This window comes from Delphinapterus leucas, chromosome 8, assembly GCF_059928025.1.
Source record: "Delphinapterus leucas isolate spDelLeu-1000000601 "Yukka" chromosome 8, BTC_Dleu_Yukka2, whole genome shotgun sequence".
NCBI lineage: Eukaryota > Metazoa > Chordata > Mammalia > Artiodactyla > Monodontidae > Delphinapterus > Delphinapterus leucas.
The window spans coordinates 93,125,511-93,144,610 of NC_143136.1; positions in this window are offsets into that span (position 1 = coordinate 93,125,511).

The following is a 19,100-nucleotide window of genomic DNA, read 5'->3' on the forward strand; positions in this document are numbered from 1 at the left end:
ATGACAATGTCCAGAAGGACCCAGAGGCTACTGCTATTCAGGAAATCTACTCCTAAAAGGAAAGAACCCCCCTTCCAGTACTAATAAAAAGCTTCAGGTAATAATGTCAATAGCAACTATTGTTCTATTATAAATAATTTTGCTATATATTCCAATCATTTTTAAACTTGAACTTTTATATTCATCATCAATCCGCCCATGCAACAAACCTATGAGGTATCTAGACCAGGCGAAGCTTATTTACTTGTTTTGAGCACCTACCCTGTACCAGGCAACAAGGAACAATGAAGAACAAAACAAAAATGTCCCCTGCCCAAATGAAGCCAACAGTGTCGTGGGAGAGCAGGTATTAAATAGTAATTCCACATGGAGAAAACTTTGCTCTTTCTATCCATCATGCAGGAATCATTTATGAAAAGCCTGCTTCATATTACACTCTTACAAGGCACCATGACTCAAAGATGACCAAGACATAGGCTCAGCGTGTAGGAACTTCCTCTCTAGTTGGGAAGAGAGACTCCAAAAAAAAAAAAAAAGTCATCAGAAAAAAAAGCATTTGAGCTGGATGTGAAAAAACTGGTAGGATATTTACTTTTCCAAGAAAAGGAACCTTCTGGGCAGAAGAGCAAAGAGCATGTTGTGGTCAGATGTGAGGGAGATTTGGGGCTGGAGTGGGCATGCAGTTCTGGGAGGGCTGGCTTGTATAGGGGTTAGAATTCTTATACTTCAGAGTTGAAACATCATCTGGGCAAGAGGGTGCCTTTAAGGGTCTTAGCAAAGCATCAAATCAACTTTCCATTTTAGAAAAAAGAATTCTGTTGCCAAAGCAGAATATGGATTTGAGGAGGAAGACGGACGAGTGAAGTCAGTCAGGAGTTACAATCTATCAATACAATAGGACCATTCAAATAAAATTTTTTTTAAAAGACGCCATCTAGGAAAAGAAGATTGTTCAATAAATCTAGGCTGATACTATTGTGTGCTAAGGATGCCATTTACACGATTTCATTTAATCCTCACAACACCTTTACTAGGTATTCCCATTTTATTAACTGAGGCACAGAAGTTAGGGAATTTCCTCAAGGTCACGGGTCTAGTAAGAAGCTACAGTCTGGATTCAAAGCCATCCACCCATCACCAGCCATTGCACAGAGTGGACAGTCAGTAAAAGTTTGTCTTGGCTCAGTGGGCAAGCGTTGGTTACCCTGCGAGGAACAAATGCAATGATTGTTGGGGGAGTTCAGAGGGCAGAGAGGGGACAGAGGGACTCTCCCCCGCCTGCCATCTCTGGAAGTGTCATCCAGTCTCCCTGTCCTCTGCTGGAAAAACACCTGGGAATAATCAAACAAAAAGCAGTCTCCAGGAAGATCCACCAAAACCTCATTAACTGAACAAAGGATGATAAAATGGCCAGAAACAGACCACAGGGAACAGAAACTGTGGATTCTGGCTGAGATTTCTCTTTCCACCCACTCTGCCTGCTCCACAGGCCCATACATCATTTTTCCCTCAGACTGTTAATTAGAGAGACACCCGCCACCCTGACACAACACGTTAATTATGAAAACAGAGCACTGTGCACAACATAAGATGGAAATGAAGTGACATGCATCCAGTTAATTAAACTTTCACAGCTCCAATCGGTTTTAATTAGAGAAGCTATCCTTTTCACTCTCCTCTCGATCAATAAATAAACTTTGCAATACATACATATTTTTTAATCAATTAGCAAATGGGGGGAAAGTGTGAGTCTACTGCTGAGGAGCACCATGAACTCTCCCACCAGCCACACCTATGTGCATGGTCCATGTTGATTCTCAGTTGAGTTTACAAGCAACACAGTTTGAACCCATGCAACTTGTTTCCAAGTTAAATCAAAAATAAGAGAGTGGGCTTCCCTGGTGGCGCAGTAGTTGAGAGTCCGCCTGCCGATGCAGGGGACTCAGGTTCGTGCCCCGGTCTGGGAAGATCCCACATGCCGCAGAGCGGCTAGGCCCGTGAGCCATGGCCGCTGAGCCTGCGCGTCCGGAGCCTGTGCTCTGCAACGGGAGAGGCCACAACAGTGAGAGGCCCGCATACCGCAAAAAATAAATAAATAAATAAGAGAGCTGACACAGATATAGAGAACAGACTTGTAGTTGCCAAGGGGGAGGGTGGGTAGGGGAAAGATGGATTGAGAGTTTGGGATTAGCAGATGCAAACTATTATACAGAGGATGGATAAACAACAAGGTCTTACTGTATAGCACAGGGAACTATATTCAATATTCTGTGATAAACCATAATGGAAAAGGATATGAAAAAGAATGTATATATATGTATAACTGAGTCACTTTGCAGTACAGAAGAAGTTAACACAACCTTATAAATCAACTATACTTCAATAAAATTAAAAACAAAAAAATAAGAGAGCTGAAAAATGGCAGCCCTGCTGTTTCCACTCTACCTCTCCTCATTTTTGTCTATAGACCTAGAAAATGCTTTGAGGACTTCAGAAATTAAGAAAGGCTCGTAGTACAATGTCAGTAGAGAAGCCCAAAAGCTGTGTTTCTTTGGGTCATCAGGACAGTGTCTGTGTACCCTTGACCAAAGGACAGTTCTTCCTCTCTGGGAATGGCATCCTCTTTGACCAAGAATACAGCCCCCAGAGGGCTGCCCACAAATCACTGTGGAGGAAGGGTCACCAGCCTAGCCTCTTGGATCAGGCACCTCAGCCCTAGCCATTGATGGAGTCACACAGGCAGCAGCCACATGGGCCTCATGTGTGATCTTGTTAGCACCACCCATCTGGTGCTTCCAATAGGCTGCAGTGTTCTGCATCTACTGGGTGGATTTTTAAATCCCAACATTGGTGAAGAGAGAAAGTCATAAGAATAGAATAAGCAAAAGGTCAGTACCCAGGAGAGTTAAAAGGAGCAGAAGGGAGGTGTAGATTGGGTTGAGCAGTTCAGGAAGTAAAGCACAGAATGAGACATAAAAGCAGGGGACTCGTTTGAAGCGATAATTACCATGTGCATCTTCAAAGTACAATTCTGGGAAGCAGTGAAAGCAAAACAGACACAACAGAGAAACCCTATACAAGATGCTAGGGAGGAGCTAAGGGGCATGGGCTGGCAGATATTCACACCTCCATCTGACAGACATAGCTGATCGATCCCAGCTCCCTTTCAGGCTGAGTCCAGAAATGACTTCAAAAATCATATCAGTTAGCTTGACTTCAGAAACCGTGATCAAACTGGCTGTATTACCTCAAGTAACAGGAAGTCTATGGGGCCAGAGTGGGGGTGGGCTTGAGGGTTGGTTGATTTGGTGGCTCAGTGAAGTTGCCAAGGACTTAGTTTCTCACCTCTGCCTCTTCTGCCATCCTCAAAGTTGGCTTTATAGTCATCCTGGCTACAAGATGGCTGCAGCAGAAATCATATCCAGGAGAACAAGGCTCAGAGGATACAGAGAGATCATCATGCCCTACTTGCAGGAGAAAAGTCACCTGTCCCAGACACCACAAGCAAGCTTCTTCTCACAAGTCCATATTCAGAGTTGAGTTGCTTGTCCTTTCGAAATCATTTACTGGCCCAGAGAAGACAATCTTATCTGCCTTAGACTTATCCATCTGCATTGGAATGGATATTGGGGAATCAATCATCATATCCACTATGGAAATCCAATTCTCCATAGTATCATGGCACCCACAACTAGCTACTGATCAAATTGGCACCAGAGATACAAATCTCTTGGCAATGCTTGGACTGGGAGAAGAGTCAACAACTGAGGAACTAGAGAACATGACTCAGCAAGGGTGAGGGAGTAAGGAGGTGGAGAGGAAACCCTTTTGTTTGGTGAAGGGTTTGAGTTCTTGGAGTTGAGGAGAAGTCCTGTGCCCCCCATCCCGAAAGACCTGGTGCAACCTACCTAAACTTATGAAGAAAAGGAAAAAAAAATAGTTTTCAGTAGATGTGATACAAGTCAGGGGAAGCTGTGGTTCCATATTATTGGCAAGAACTTAAATCAATGTGCAGACCCTCAGGCAAGGAGTTTAAACCAGTCATCAGTTTCCAAAAGAAAGGTCAACTGGGAGCCAGAAATCTAGAATCCAAGACCTCAGAGAGTTGCCACAAGCAACTGTCATACAAAGGACACCCAGAGAAGTGGGGTACCTAAACGAGAAAACATTTCGCAGTCTCTTTCACTGGCAGAGACTCCCACTTTTTCTGAGTGGTCATCTTAAAGACACTTCTCCCTTAACTTGAGGTGAGAAGGAAACAGATAATAATAAGAATAATTATTGTTAATAATAAGTTGATAATAATAATTATCAACTACTGAGAGGAAGGAGGAGAGATGAGAATAGGTGGGCATCGGATATATAAGATAAATCCTCATTTTTCATAGTGGGAATTTAAAAATATTATCTAATACTCATAATTCAAGAAATAGAGGTATAGCATATTATAAGGCAATAACCACCAGAAAATTAAATCATAAATAGATCAAAGCAGGGGCTGGGGACAGGTAATGACCAGGCAAAAGACTGATGCTTGCCACTACAGGCTCTTCTGTACTATGGTAAACATTTAAGACAAAAAAATCTGAGAAAATAAATTTAAACTATTGTTCACTCTCACATCCCCACTCCCTGACACTTAGTAGGTGTTTAATAATTATTTGTTGAATGAATCAATGAACTGTCCCCAGTAAGAGCAATCATGTCATGAGCAACCAGTTAAGTATGAAACCCGTGCTTCGTCCCTCAAAGTTGAAACCCTGGACTTCCTTAGGTGGAAACGTGTAGGACTGCCTATATGATCATCCCTGGACTCTCAGTCTGGGCCTAGCCTCTTACAAGCCTTGAAGAGCATTTTGGAACACCTGTCAACGTGAAATTTTGACATCTGAAGAGCATCTCTTCTTGCTGATCAAGTCCCAGAGTTTCACCGTATCCCACAGAGTAAGTCCCATACTTGCTCTGGGTGTGCACCAGGTGCCTGCCTGAACAGCGCATTCAGAGCCGCCAACATGAGTAATGTACCCACAGTGGGATCTGCACGGGAGAGTCAAAGGAAATAGCTATCTGGAGCTGTCTAGCCACTTGACCTGATGGTCTGAAGCCTAGAGATAATCACATGTCTACAACAGATTACAGCACAGGCCAGCACACTCAACTACTCTGCCCAAGTCCCCCACCCAGCCACGGGCATTGATCAAGGAACTTTCACAATAAGTGACTTTGCTGAGGATTTCCAGGGAAAAAATTTTTGATGGTGATGGAATTTTCTTCAAACACACAGTGGGAAAATCCCCTTAAGGACCAGAACATTCCTGGCAGGTCATTTTCTTAAGTTTCCTTTGATGATTCCAAGAGGGTTTTAAGTTAGAAACAAGTGTTCTGATGTAGTGATTTACAGTATCTACTGGGCAGGAGCTGCCTGAATATTAAAATATTAGAAATTTCTAGTTTAATTTGTTATCAAAATGTTTTTGCAATCATGTGGTAACTACTGACATTGGGTTTGCATGTTTTAGTTAAAAGTGTACACTGTGCAAATTACTTAAATGTTTAAAGTATTTGGATTGGATCAGTTGAAAGAAAAAGAAGGAAGGAAGGAAGGAAGGAAGGAGGGGAGGAAGGGAGGAAGGGAGGAAGGAAGGGAGGGAGGGAGGGAGGGAGGGAGGGAGGAAGGGAGAGGGGAAGGGGGAGACAAAAGAAGGAAGGGAGGGAGGGGGGAGAGAGAGGGAAAGAAAGAGAGAAAGAAAGATAGAAAGAGAGAGAGGAAAAGAATGAAAAGAAAAGAAAGCAAGAATGAAAAATTCTGGTTTAATTGATTCCCTCTGGGGTATCCTCCCAACTGGAGATCAGCATCTGTCCATGAGACCCACCCCTGCACCAGTTTCCAAAAAGAGTCACTGGCCCTGAGCAAAATGGGCTAGAAGTAGAGACTTGCAGGCTGTATGTGAAGAGACATACATCGTATGCTATGTTTCGAGAGAGGTGGAACCAGCCACAGAGTCCTCTGGGGCACAGGGTCTGCCTGGACACGTGTCTGCTGCAGGACACCCCATCATCGGAAGAGTTACATCCTTTCCCTCCCTGTCCTCCTCGCTGCCTCACCCAGGGCTGCTCGGAAGATCAAGGGGTGGTGGCCGCAAAGCTGGTGTGAGGATAAATCCACCATCGGCCACTGTGTGTTCTTTGCCATCCCCAAAGAATGATTTTGAGGGACTCACTAAGTGAAAAAAACCAGACAAAGAGGGCTTCCCTGGTGGCGCAGTGGTTGGGGGTCCGCCTGCCGATGCAGGGGACATGGGTTCGTGCCCTGGTCTTGGAGGATCCCGCATGCCGCGGAGTGGCTGGGCCCATGGGCCATGGCTGCTGGCCCTGCGCATCCGGGGCCTGTGCTCCGCGGTGGGAGAGGCCACGGCAGTGAGGGGCCCGCGTACCGCAAAAAAAATAAAAAAACAAACAAACAAACAAAAAACAGACAAACATGTCACAAAGAAAGAAAACTACAGGCCAATATCACTGCTGAACATAGATGCAAAAATCCTCAACAAAATACTAGCAAACAGAATCCAACAGCACATTAAAAGGATCATACACCATAATCAAGTGGGATTTATTCCAGGAATGCAAGGATTCTTCAATATACATAAATCAATCAACGTGATACACCATATTAACAAATTGAAGGAGAAAAACCATATGATCATCTCAATAGATGCAAAGAAAGCTTTTGACAAAATTCAACACCCCTTTATGATAAAAACCCTGCAGGAAGTAGGCATAGAGGGAACTTTCCTCAACATAATAAAGGCCATATATGACAAACCCACAGCCAACATCATCCTCAATGGTGAAAAACTGAAACCATTTCCACTAAGATCCTGAACAAGACAAGGTTGCCCACTCTCACCACTCTTATTCAACATAGTTTTGGAAGTTTTAGCCACAGCAATCAGAGAAGAAAAGGAAATAAAAGGAATCCAAATTGGAAAAGAAGAAGTAAAGCTGTCACTGTTTGCAGATGACGTGATATTATAGATAGAGAATCCTAAAGATGCTACCAGAAAACTATTAGAGCTAATCAATGAATTTGGTAAAGTAGCAGGATACAAAATTAACGCACAGAAATCTCTTGCATTCCTATACACCAATGATGAAAAATCTGAAAGCGAAATTAAGAAAACACTCCCATTTACCATTGCAACAAAAAGAATAAAATATCTAGGAATAAACCTACCTAAGGAGACAAAAGACCTGTACGTAGAAAATTATAAGACACTGATGAAAGAAATTAAAGATGATACAAATAGATGGAGAGATATACCATGTTCTTGGATTGGAAGAATCAACATTGTGAAAATGACTCTACTACCCAAAGCAATCTACACATTCAATGCAATCCCTATCAAACTACCACTGGCATTTTTCACAGAACTAGAACAAAAAACTTCACAATTTGTATGGAAACACAAAAGACCCCAAATAGCCAAAGCAATCTTAATGGAAAACGGAGCTGGAGGAATCAGGCTCCCTGACTTCAGATTATACTACAAAGATACAGTAATCAAGACACTATGGTACTGGCACAAAGACAGAAAGATAGATCAGTGGAACAGGATAGAAAGCCCAGAGATAAACCCACGCACATATGGTCACCTTATCTTTGATAAAGGAGGCAGGAATGTACAGTGGAGAAAGGACAGCCTCTTCAATAAGTGGTGCTGGGAAAACTGGACAGCTACATGTAAAAGTATGAGATTAGATCACTCCCTAACACCATACACAAAAATAAGCTCAAAATGGATTAAAGACCTAAATGTAAGGCCAGACACTATCAAACTCTTAGAGGAAAACATAGGCAGAACATTCTATGACATAAATCACAGCAAGATCCTTTTTGACCCACCTCCTAGAGAAATGGAAATAAAAACAAAAATAAACAAATGGGACCTAATGAAACTTCAAAGCTTTTGCACAGCAAAGGAAACCATAAACAAGACCAAAAGACAACCCTCAGAATGGGAGAAAATATTTGCAAATGAAGCAACTGACAAAGGATTAATTTCCAAAATTTATAAGCAGCTCATGCAGCTGAACAGCAAAAAAACAAACAACCCAATCCAAAAATGGGCAGAAGACCTAAATAGACATTTCTCCAAAGAAGATATACCGACTGCCAACAAACACATGAAAGAATGCTCAACATCATTAATCATTAGAGAAATGCAAATCAAAACTACAATGAGATATCATCTCACACCAGTCGGAATGGCCATCATCAAAAAAATCTAGAAACAATAAATGCTGGAGAGCGTGTGGAGAAAAGGGAACACTCTTGCACTGCTGGTGGGAATGTGAATTGGTACAGCCACTATGGAGAACAGTATGGAGGTTCCTTAAAAAACTACAAACAGAACTACCATATGACCCAGCAATCCCACTACCTGGCACATACCCTGAGAAAACCATAATTCAAAAAGAGTCATGTACCAAAATGTTCATTGCAGCTCTATTTACAATAGCCCGGAGATGGAAACAACCTAGGTGTCCATCATCAGATGAATGGATAAAGAAGATGTGGCACATATATACAATGGAATATTACTCAGCCATAAAAAGAAACGAAATTGAGCTATTTGTAATGAGGTGGATGGACATAGAGTCTGTCATACAGAGTGAAGTAAGTCAGAAAGAGAAAGACAAATACCGTATGCTAACACATATATATGAAATTTAAGAAAAGAAAATGTCATGAAGAACCTAGGGGTAAGACAGGAATAAAGACACAGACCTACTAGAGAATGGACTTGAGGATATGGGGAGGGGGAATGGTAAGCTGTGACAAAGCGAGAGAGTAGCACGGACATATATACACTACCAAACGTAAGGTAGATAGCTAGTGGGAAGCAGCCGCATAGCACAGGGAGATCAGCTCGGTGCTTTGTGACCGCCTGGAGGGGTGGGATAGGGAGGGTGGGAGGGAGGGAGACGCGGGAGGGAGGGGATGTGGGAACATATGTATATGTATGACTGATTCACTTTGTTATAAAGCAGAAACTAACACACCATTGTAAAGCAATTATACTCCAATAAAGATGTTTTTAAAAAAAGAAAAAGAAAGCAGAGCCAGGCAAAATCTCACGTCACAGAGCCATGCCGCCTCCCACCCAGTACTTGTCTCAAACTTCTGCTGCTGTGAGCACAGGTCTGCCCCAGTTACACAAAGTGGATGTTGCCAGACACTATGCTTTCTGACCTGGCTTTGCTGTTGTGTCATGACCCACTAGATGATCAGCCTGAAAGGATGGTACAGCTAACCAAGGACATCCGAGCACAGGCTGAGAAAATCCATCCTGTTGAGCTGCAAATGTGGTCATCTCCAGCTGGCCTTGGGTATCTCAATTGGCTTTAGCCAAAGTCAGATAAAACCTGGTAGCACTGAGGCACCATTGTTTATATGATGTCTCCTCATTTTTAATGTGCTGCCGTTAAGGTAACATCCAGCACCACCGTGATACTGAGTTGAGGATGACTCCAGTCATGATCCCAGAGATCACAGGCCCTTTGTCACTCAGGGGACTTATGCCAACAGCGATGTAACTTCTGTGTATCGATCAGTATCAAAGCCATCCCTCCCAGGGTGAGAGGACAAGGGATCATTTGAATGATCTCCTTTCCAGCCTTTCTCTTTCCATCTGTACTTCCTGAAGGTTCACAGAGCCACAAAGAGGAGAACCATGATGGTTTGGGGCGGGGGGCGGGGTACCACAATTACTGCTGTTTCCACAGCACTATAATACAGATTCAACTTCAAAGAAAGAGTACCCCTTTCTGGTTCATGTCGGCCAAGTGGAGGAAGCAAAGAAGGAAGGAGAGACACCTGTATAAGGCAGAGGGCCCCTAGTTCTGTTTTAGTCATTTGTCACAGTGATTTACAGTGGGGCTGTGCCTGCATCATTTTCACTCCAATAATGAATCATTTATGGAAGAGTCCACGGTGCCTGCCTGTTTTATTGCCACACAGCCCAGCAAGAAGATCCATGGAACATTTTCTCGACAGAAGACTTCCCTCCACATCTGGGACACTAAAAACCTGAGATGCACAGGTTTCCTTCCCCGGGGCACAGACTCCAGCCATGAACTGTAGTGGGTCAGCCTGACCACTAGAGGGTACCCTGTGGTCAGATTTCCCTCTCCCTCAGCTCTAGGTTGGCGTCCCTCCTGAGCCTGGACAGAACCAAGTGTCAAGTGCATCACACAAATTAATACTTAGGGTTTTTTGGGTTTTGTTTTCTTAAGACTGACTCTTGGGATGATGTCAGACTCTCACCATACATATATATTTTGCTTTTGGCAATGTCCTTTGACCCATGCTATTGTGTACCCTAACTGAGGAATAATTCTCTGAACATCGTGCTTTCATTACGACAGCTGCTTATGTTTGCAAACCACTCATTTCAACACAACACACTATTCAAATCTCGATGACTCCAGGATGCCGGGAAAAGAGAAGTGACCCTCTCACCAGCCAAATCAGGGCTCATGGCTCTGACATGACGGTCATTGCTATGGGTTTTCCATCCCAAAGGTCTGATCCCCACCAATATCCTATCTGCTCTTCTATTACGGGTCTTCCCAGCCATCTTCTTCCAATGGGAAGATAACGATCCCTGGGTCACAGAGAGCTTTCAGCTGCGTTAAGAGAATGAATAGGTTTGGTCATTCCTGTGACAAAGATCTCAGTATACAAGCTGGGTGGCTGTAGCTCCAATGCTCTATGGCCGTGGACCTGAATCTCCTCTATGCAAAGTTTACTGGTCCATTAGAATGGGTGACTGTTCCCCTTCTTTTCTCAGCCATCGTTTTCCTCTCTGACTTCACTCTGAAGCCTCCCAAATCACAGCATCAACCACTGGGCAGTATGCTCATACATAATCCTTTCTGTTTTTCCACATATTTTCAGTGCATTATCACACTGACATCTCATAATACAAAGTTGAAGTGCGTCGAGCGGGTATTCATGAACTCTTCCAATTCTCCCAAGCAAAATCAGTTGGTTTGCTCTGTACTCCCATATGTTGCATACCCCTTTACGATAGATATTTTTGCTGTGTTGTAACTGCTCCTTTACCAGGTTCTACCACTAAGTGCTCCCCTAAGGCAGGGACTAGATTCATCTTACAGCTTTCTATCTTCAGAGCTTTGCAAAGTTCTCGACATACAGTCAGTATTGAATAAACGTTCCTTTGAAATAAAACACCCATTTGACAGATAAGGTAATCAAGTCACCCAGAGTGGCCAAGTACACCACATGCCACATCCACGGCTTGAAATGAGTAAAGGAAGGATGTGGGATAGCACACGTATGGTCCAACTAGAGGAGTACATAATCAATGAGAAAATATGTGCTGGATTCTGACTTTAGAACAAGCATCCCGATAAATGCAAAAGATTTAATAATAAGGCGTGATCAAAGTCCTAGATTCCCATCCAGGGACTAGTGGGGTCCTTAAACTTCTGTGGGTTTCAGCCTTAACTTATTCAGTTTGGAGGATAAGATCTATAATGGTTCATTTAGATGGAGCCGGCTGATTCTACAGCCCATCGATATTCTTGCTGAGAAGATGCTACATATATATTTGCATAGGTGTGCTGCACAGAGATGAACAGACACACGTGTCACACGGGATTAACAAGACAATATGCCATATCACCAAGTGGAATCAGGGTGGAAAGAGCAGTCCAGGCACCTTGAGAAATGTCTAGAGGACAAGAGAGCTCAGGGAGCAGAAGAGTGCAGAAGGTCGTACACAAGCGGGACTAACATGTGAGTCAGGAGTAACTGAGAAGGGAGGTAAATGACTCGAGAGGGAAGCACAGAGTGTGTGTATTCAGAGGACAAAAGTATCAGGAAACAGGGGAACTGCCTTTTCCCATGGTCCTTCCCTGTCCATGAAACAGGGTTTGTGTTTAAAAAACAAACAAACAAAAAAACAGTCTCCATTTCAGTTCAATGTCTCTCTCTCATCTGAGCTCACTCCCATTTCATTTCTTTTTGCTGCTAAACCCCAAATCTAAATTAGATTTTACCCTACAGTACAGTCTCATACCATTCTGAACTTTTACTTCATGGAAAAAAAACCTTAATTATACATCCATGTAGGCTATTATTTGTCTGTTGCCTTTATCCCCTACCAGACTGAAAGGTCTTTGAGAGCAAGACTTGTACCTTGTTTCTTCATTGCTGAATCCCCTCAAAACCGAGAATATATTGTTTAGTAAATGTGCAATTAACAAATGAAAAGCAGCAAAATTTGGAAAGTGCATCCCTATGTAAATGGCAAGGCTGCTTTCCAGGCCCCAGTTGCTGTGGCTCCCTCAGCAGCTTATCCCCAAGTCAAGTGAGGACAGTAGTGACAGGTGCAAATGCAGCCTGGCCTGCAAATCTGGACCTGTGCCGGCAGTTTGAGAAACACGACCTCGGAATTTCATCAGTAGCCCCTGCCTCTGGCTGCTATACCACATCCCCTCCCCATTTCCTCTTGGTCAAAACGGAAGACACAGGGAAGTTTCCAAACAAACTTCTCCTGATGAGCATTAGACCCCCTCCCAGCCCTCCCCAGATGCCCCAATTCAAGCATCCCGCCTCCAACCCAGTCTGGTAATGAATGGCTTTGTCTGCACACACCCAGAACCGTACAGTGCAGTCGTCTGACCTGTACCTCCACCTGCCCGTCCCTGGGGCTATTTCTGTTTTTAAAAGAGCTGAAGCAACTCAGTCTCAGAAAGCATAGGTGACCTCTTGAAGGTCACATAGCTAAAAACCCATACAAGGGGACTGAAAGAGAAGAGCTCAGCATCATAACACGAGTGACAATGCAGTGCTCACCATCAGCTAGGCAATCTGCTAAACGCTTCCTTGCTTTATCCCGGTGAATCCTCACAACCGCCCTGTGAGACAGGTCTATCATTAATCCCGCTTTACAGTAAGACCAGAGTCACAGATCAGTTACCTCACCAGCCCAAAGTCACTCAGCTTGAAGACCTGGATTCTAACTCAGGACCACATCTGACCCCATGGCCTAAACTCTTTCCCTGACATAGTCATCACACAGCTACCGAGATGATTTTTCCCTCCCCCAGCTTCTCACTCATTCAGTTATAAACTCCCTAAGCAATGGGGCTACACTGTAGGAAAAGTGACCCATGATTCATGAAAAGTGTTTGACAGTAGGATTCACCCAGCGAAGTCTTTCTTCAGAAAAATTCCACATCCAGTCTCCACCATTTTTCCAGACAAGGCTTGTTCCTTGCTCTCCCATCCACATCAAAACTTGGACCCTTGATGCCTCCACAGAGGCCTTCACCCATGCCTTCCCTCTTCCCTCCCAGTTGCTTCACCACCACACTTGACCTTAGCGAGTTTTCCAGAAGCAATGTCTCCAACAACCCAGCTCCTGTAACTAGCACGTGCCTACCATGCCTATGGGGCATCTCTTTACAATCCGAGCGCATCTTATTTCAGCCAAATCTACGGGGGCCAATTCTGTCAGTTCTGTAGTAAAGTCTTGTGTTTGGGCCTCCAGTGTGACCATCTGATGCTGCTGCTGGAAGCCAGCATTTCTGCAGTCCTGGGAGTAACAGAGCTCTTACAGCCCTGGGGGTGCCCTCCACCCGGGGCTCCTGTACTCACCTTTTAACACACAGCAACCTTAAGAGGGAGAGGAAGGCCAGAGCACAAAGGCTGTGAGTGTAGTTGCTTTCTTCCTTGCCTCTTCCCGCCCTGAAACCGAGAGCGTAGGAATAGCTCCTATATATTGAGTCCCTACTATGTATCTGCCTACCTTTCTCCATTTAACCCTTAAAACTACTCCATAAGTAGGCCATAATGTTCCAAATTTACAGGTGAAGAAAATGAGATCTAGAGAGATCAAATAACTTCCCACAAGGTACAAAGGATTTGGAAGCCAGCTTTGCCTGACCTCAAGGCTTGGAGTATCGGTCACCATGCTAAGCTGCCCCATCCACTCTCTCTATAAGACTTAAGCTTTTGCAAAGCAAAACCCAACTCTTACCTTCCCAGACAATGCCAGCAAGAAGATGAATCAGGAGCGCTGTTTACAGTCAGCATATAGTAGAGACTGCATATGACACACAAGCAGACGTTTGTATTCTAATCTGCAATGAGTTCTGCTCCCACCTCTGAGATTTCTTACTGTATAATTGTTCCCACAAATCCAGATTGAGTTGCCGCTCCTCTTATTTAGTCTTTGCATTAGGATTGTGTAGATTCGTTGGCCCGACCAAACTTAAAAATGGCAAATTAAACAAGAAGATGATGTGCTACACGCATGCGCTATCGATCAGGCTGAGACAACACAGAGCAGGAAGCCTGTGTTTTAACGCACCGCCAATATTTCTGCGACGCTTGACAACTTCCTCTAAGGCCTTTCAATAATTGCCTGTGTGCTTTGGTTTTTGAGTTGCCTAAACTTTGGGTGATGGAATCACAGCATGTTATTTTAATCTCTTTATAATGGACTGGAGTTCAGTTCAGATAAACACGTCTCCTGAGTGCCCGGGCCAGGAGGCAGGAAGGGTCAAGAAGCAGGTCTCTCCGCCTGCCACAGGGATCCCGAAAGGGCTGAAGTGCACCCTCCAGCTGAAAACTACAAAGGCTTCTGGGTCTGCTGCTCTTTTCCCTAAACCACGGTTCCCCAAATGTGGTCCCCAGACCAGCAGCATCTCCATCACTTGGGAAAACGTTACAAAGGCAAATTCTCGGGCCTTTGTTCAGATCAACCCTATATCCACATCACCCATTAGTAGCCACTCAATAAATATGTGTTGCTCATTGATTCAATAGCACCGGGAGAGGGATGAGCATAATGGAGAACCACACGGATGCTGAATGTCATCTCCTTCATCTCTGTCCAATGATGGCTTCTATTCCCCAACACAGTGATGCTCTAACTTGACCTCCTTCCAAATCATCTGAAAACACAGATTTCTAGGCTCCACCCCAGAGTTTCTGATTCAGCAGGTCTGGGCTGGGGGCCCAGAATATACATGATAACAAGTTTCCCGATACAGATGCTACTGCTGGTGCTGGTGCTGGTGTGGGGACCACACTTTGAGAACCTCTGCCCCAGAGGTAGGCCTCACCTGTCTCCACTTCCAGCCTCTCTTTCAGGTCTTGGCTATGAGACTTATTTTTAAGGCCTTCTCCCTAAACTTTTGAAACCTTGGCTCAAAATATTGCCTGATCCCCAAAATAACCAAAACCCAAACAATAATGAATTCCTTTCTCTTTAAAAGAACAGGTGAGACCTTAACAATAAAACAGTTGCTTTCTTCATTCAGGAAATAGAAAAGCAGAGACGGACAGTTGTTAGGATTTCACGGTCAGTTTTTACTGCTGAGCAGGTAGAGAACATGCACGCTGAACGTCTGGTTCCTTTTTGGAAGGTTGCTCTAAAGTCTCCAGTAGCCTTTAGAGTTTGCCCAGCCCCAGGCACGTGATGGCAGGGCTCAGTCAGGAAATGTCATGCTGGATCCACAGACCCACCTTCCTCTGGGGGACTGACTACCCAAAGCAGGACAATAAGCCACCGACTAATATACGTGATGGAACCAAAACAGGCTACAGCTTTTCCTCCCAGGAAACCTGGCATTGAAGGCATTCCCCACCCAGCAAACGCAAAGCCTGGAACAGAGACCCAAAGCAGAGCTGCATTCCGTTCAGTCTCTAAAGACAGAGCCACAATTTCCCACACTCGAATTAGGAAACATGGGACCAGTGGACCCCCCAAAGCATCTGGGACACATAGCCATCTTAGTTACAAGGCAACTGATGGCGAATTTGCACAATGAAAGATGCATTAAAATGTGTACATCCTATGCAAATGGAAAGGTGTCCCCAAATCTATTCTCTCATGGTTAGCCAAATCACGGTGTATTCTAAGTAACAGGCATCATTCTGCAGGTCAAAAATGGGGATTCATGGTGAGATATGAGTACTTAACAAAAGCATATATGAAAGGAAGAAACTTCCAGAACATCTAGAAAGTATGGCGGCCACACTGAGAGCAATACTGCTCGGAAAATGTAATTCTTCCTTCTCTGCTCAACCTCCCACCACTGTCACCTTTTCCAGAGGCCTGGCCTGAGCTGAAATAGGTGAGATTTTTGCTTCGCCAGTACGCTTTCCACCCAAATGTCTCAAAAAGAGTTACTTGATATTCGCATAATTCTAATAAAAATGTGTTTTCGTGCTCGAATTATCTGGACAGTTGCGTCCATTTTCCTTGGCCTTGGCGACAGAACCCCCAAACTTTGTAAGAAAGACCCTTGCCTTCACTGAATTAGTTCACTGGATCGGTTGTTTCCAAACCTGGCTTCTCCTCAGCATAACCTGCAGAGTTGTGTTTCTTGGTTTTGTTTTTGCAAGTACAGATTCCATGTCCCGGTCCAGCCTGCTGAGTTAGAATCTTGGGAAGGAGGAGGGAGAGCCAGCAAGCTGTGTTGGTTTCTAACACATACGTAGGAACAGCTACCCAACTAGGCGGGCGCAATGACCAGTCAGGTTTAGAAATGGCTGCACCAGGTAACACAGCTTTTCAGGCCTCAGAGCACATTCTCTGTCATATTCACAGTGTCCTATGGGGCCAGTGGGAAGGAAACAGTGTACGTCTACAGGTCCTCTAATGATCCATTTCTAGTCCATCCGCTTCTATCCTTAGGATTTTCTCATTTGCCGTGGGCGCCGTAGACTCAAGTTTACCAGACACACTGTTGCATGGCTTCCCAAAGCCAGGAAACTACTGCACTCGCCCGCTCCGCCCCATCTTCCTGGAGGCCTTGTAATCCGCCCCAGAATTCCGGCACAGCAGCATGGAAGGGAAGTGAGTGCAAATGAAGACATATGAGAAAAGGGTCCAGTTGCTGGGGCTCTTTGAACAGGAGAATCAAAGCCTCGGGGAGGAGCTGCTAGCGGCTGGGAGGGCGCTGGGGGTGGTGGGAGCCGGCCCGAGGCAGCTGGTGCGGAGAGCAGAGCAGCCGTTCTACCGGCACTCACGCCCACACAGAACATCTGTTCGCGCCCATGGACGTGCAGGGATCTTTCGCTGTGATTAACTTGGGGGGTGGGGCGGGGGGCAGGCGGGGGAGGAAGGCGTTCGGCTGCGAGGGGAGACTGGGAGAAGAGAGGAAGATGAACAGTTTGCCTTGGCACCTCTCCTGCCATCAGCCCTGCGGTTTGAGTCTCTGGCTGTAAAGGTGATGGTCAGACATTGGACACCGCTTTCACGAGAGGCTTTTATAACGGTTTTAGCGAAGCAGAACTGCTCCTGGGCCCAGGTAACCCCAAGTTGTGTGGGAGACCTGTCTGAGTCAGGGACCAGTCAGAGAAGCAGAGTCACTGTGAGTGATATGGAATAAGGCATTTATAACAGGGGTCAGACTTCACCCAACTATGGGAGGCAGCAGGTTGTTTTACGCAGGATGTTGCTTCTGAATCTGGTGCTAAACTTGAAGTTGCTATAGATCAGCTAGACTGTCAGTCAAGAAGGAAAACTGGATGTGAACAAGAGCAAGGACAACCTGGAACCTATGAGAACTAACTGGGACTTGCATCCATCTCCCACCACCTGCAGCCTCCATGCCCTGGGTGATGTACGGGAGACGCCGGCCACCTTCGCTCCCAAGCTGCTGATGCACCTGGCCAGGGATGCTCAGAAGCGGAGGATCTGGAGGGAGCTGCCCCAGCCAGAGAGCTGATGATCAATGATGCATGGCGGGGAGCTGCCACGGTGCTCAAGCTGACCATCCGAGGGGGGAAAAATGGCTGCTGCTTCCCTGCTGCCTTCTAAATCTCAGGCAAAATATTTCCTGCGAGCAGTGCTAACTTGATCCTATAAAGAAAGGGGGATCCTGTGAAAGGTCGCTCTTGCTGAGCTAAGGTGACGGAATGCAAATGTACAACAAGATTCTCTCCCTGCTCTGGCACTGAGACTGGTAGCTTTGGGCATACCCAGCGTTTCAGTAAGTTTGGCGTGAACTCTGGATTTCTTCCAGTGGGCAAAACTCCAAAACAAGAACAGAAAAATGGATGCAGCTTTTCAGGTCAGCTTGCTGGGCAGTAGATATCAAAAGTTTCTGGGGAAGGAAAGGAAGAACACAGCAGACCGTTCTGGGAGCATATATATGAAAGCCCATCTGGAGACTCCCCCAGATAACTGGGGGATACTTTATCCCCCAGGCAGGGGTTTCGAGAGTGGTACCACTGCAATTTGCACATGAATGGAGAGGTGACCCCATTTTGTGTTCAGGGATGGGGATGCCTGGACAAGCTGGTCACGTGGGTGAGTGACATATTATAGTGAGACTTTCATAAGAATTTCTAATTTCCCTCGAGCTGGAAAGGAATACGAGAGCCATTGCCTGGCTCTCCTCTCATATCGCCTCGTCTCCATGAGCATCCTGTGTTTTAGTCGTGCCAACCCACATGCAGATCTCTTAATATACCACACGCTTATGTGCTTTGGAACTTTTGCATTTGGTGTAGCCTGCACGTGGAGAGCTCCCCACCCCTCCTGCCCATCTTCACCCCCTACCCCTGAATAACAGACACTCAAATTCCAAATCTCAGATCAGGTATCCCCTCTTCGTTGACCACTTGACCGCTGGGGAGTTTCAGTTAAGGGACTCTCCCATGTACTGTCTACTGATACAATTCTGAACTCGCCTCTTCCAAGGCGTTCACTCTATTTTTAAGGAATCTTATTGAGGTATAATTGACCTACAGTATACCGCACATATTTAAAGCGAATAATTTAAATTCCACATATAAGCAATATCGTATGATATCTTAAAAAATGACACAAATGAACTTATTTACAGAACAGAAATGGAATCACAGACAAAGAAAACAAACTTATGGTTACCAAAGGGGAAGCGGGGGGGGGGGATAAATTAGGAGTTTGGGATTGACATATATACACTACTAAGTATAAAACATGTAACCAACAAGGACCTACTGTATAGCACAGGGAACTAAAATAATAAATTAAATCAAAATAAAGTGAACAACTTGATACATTTTG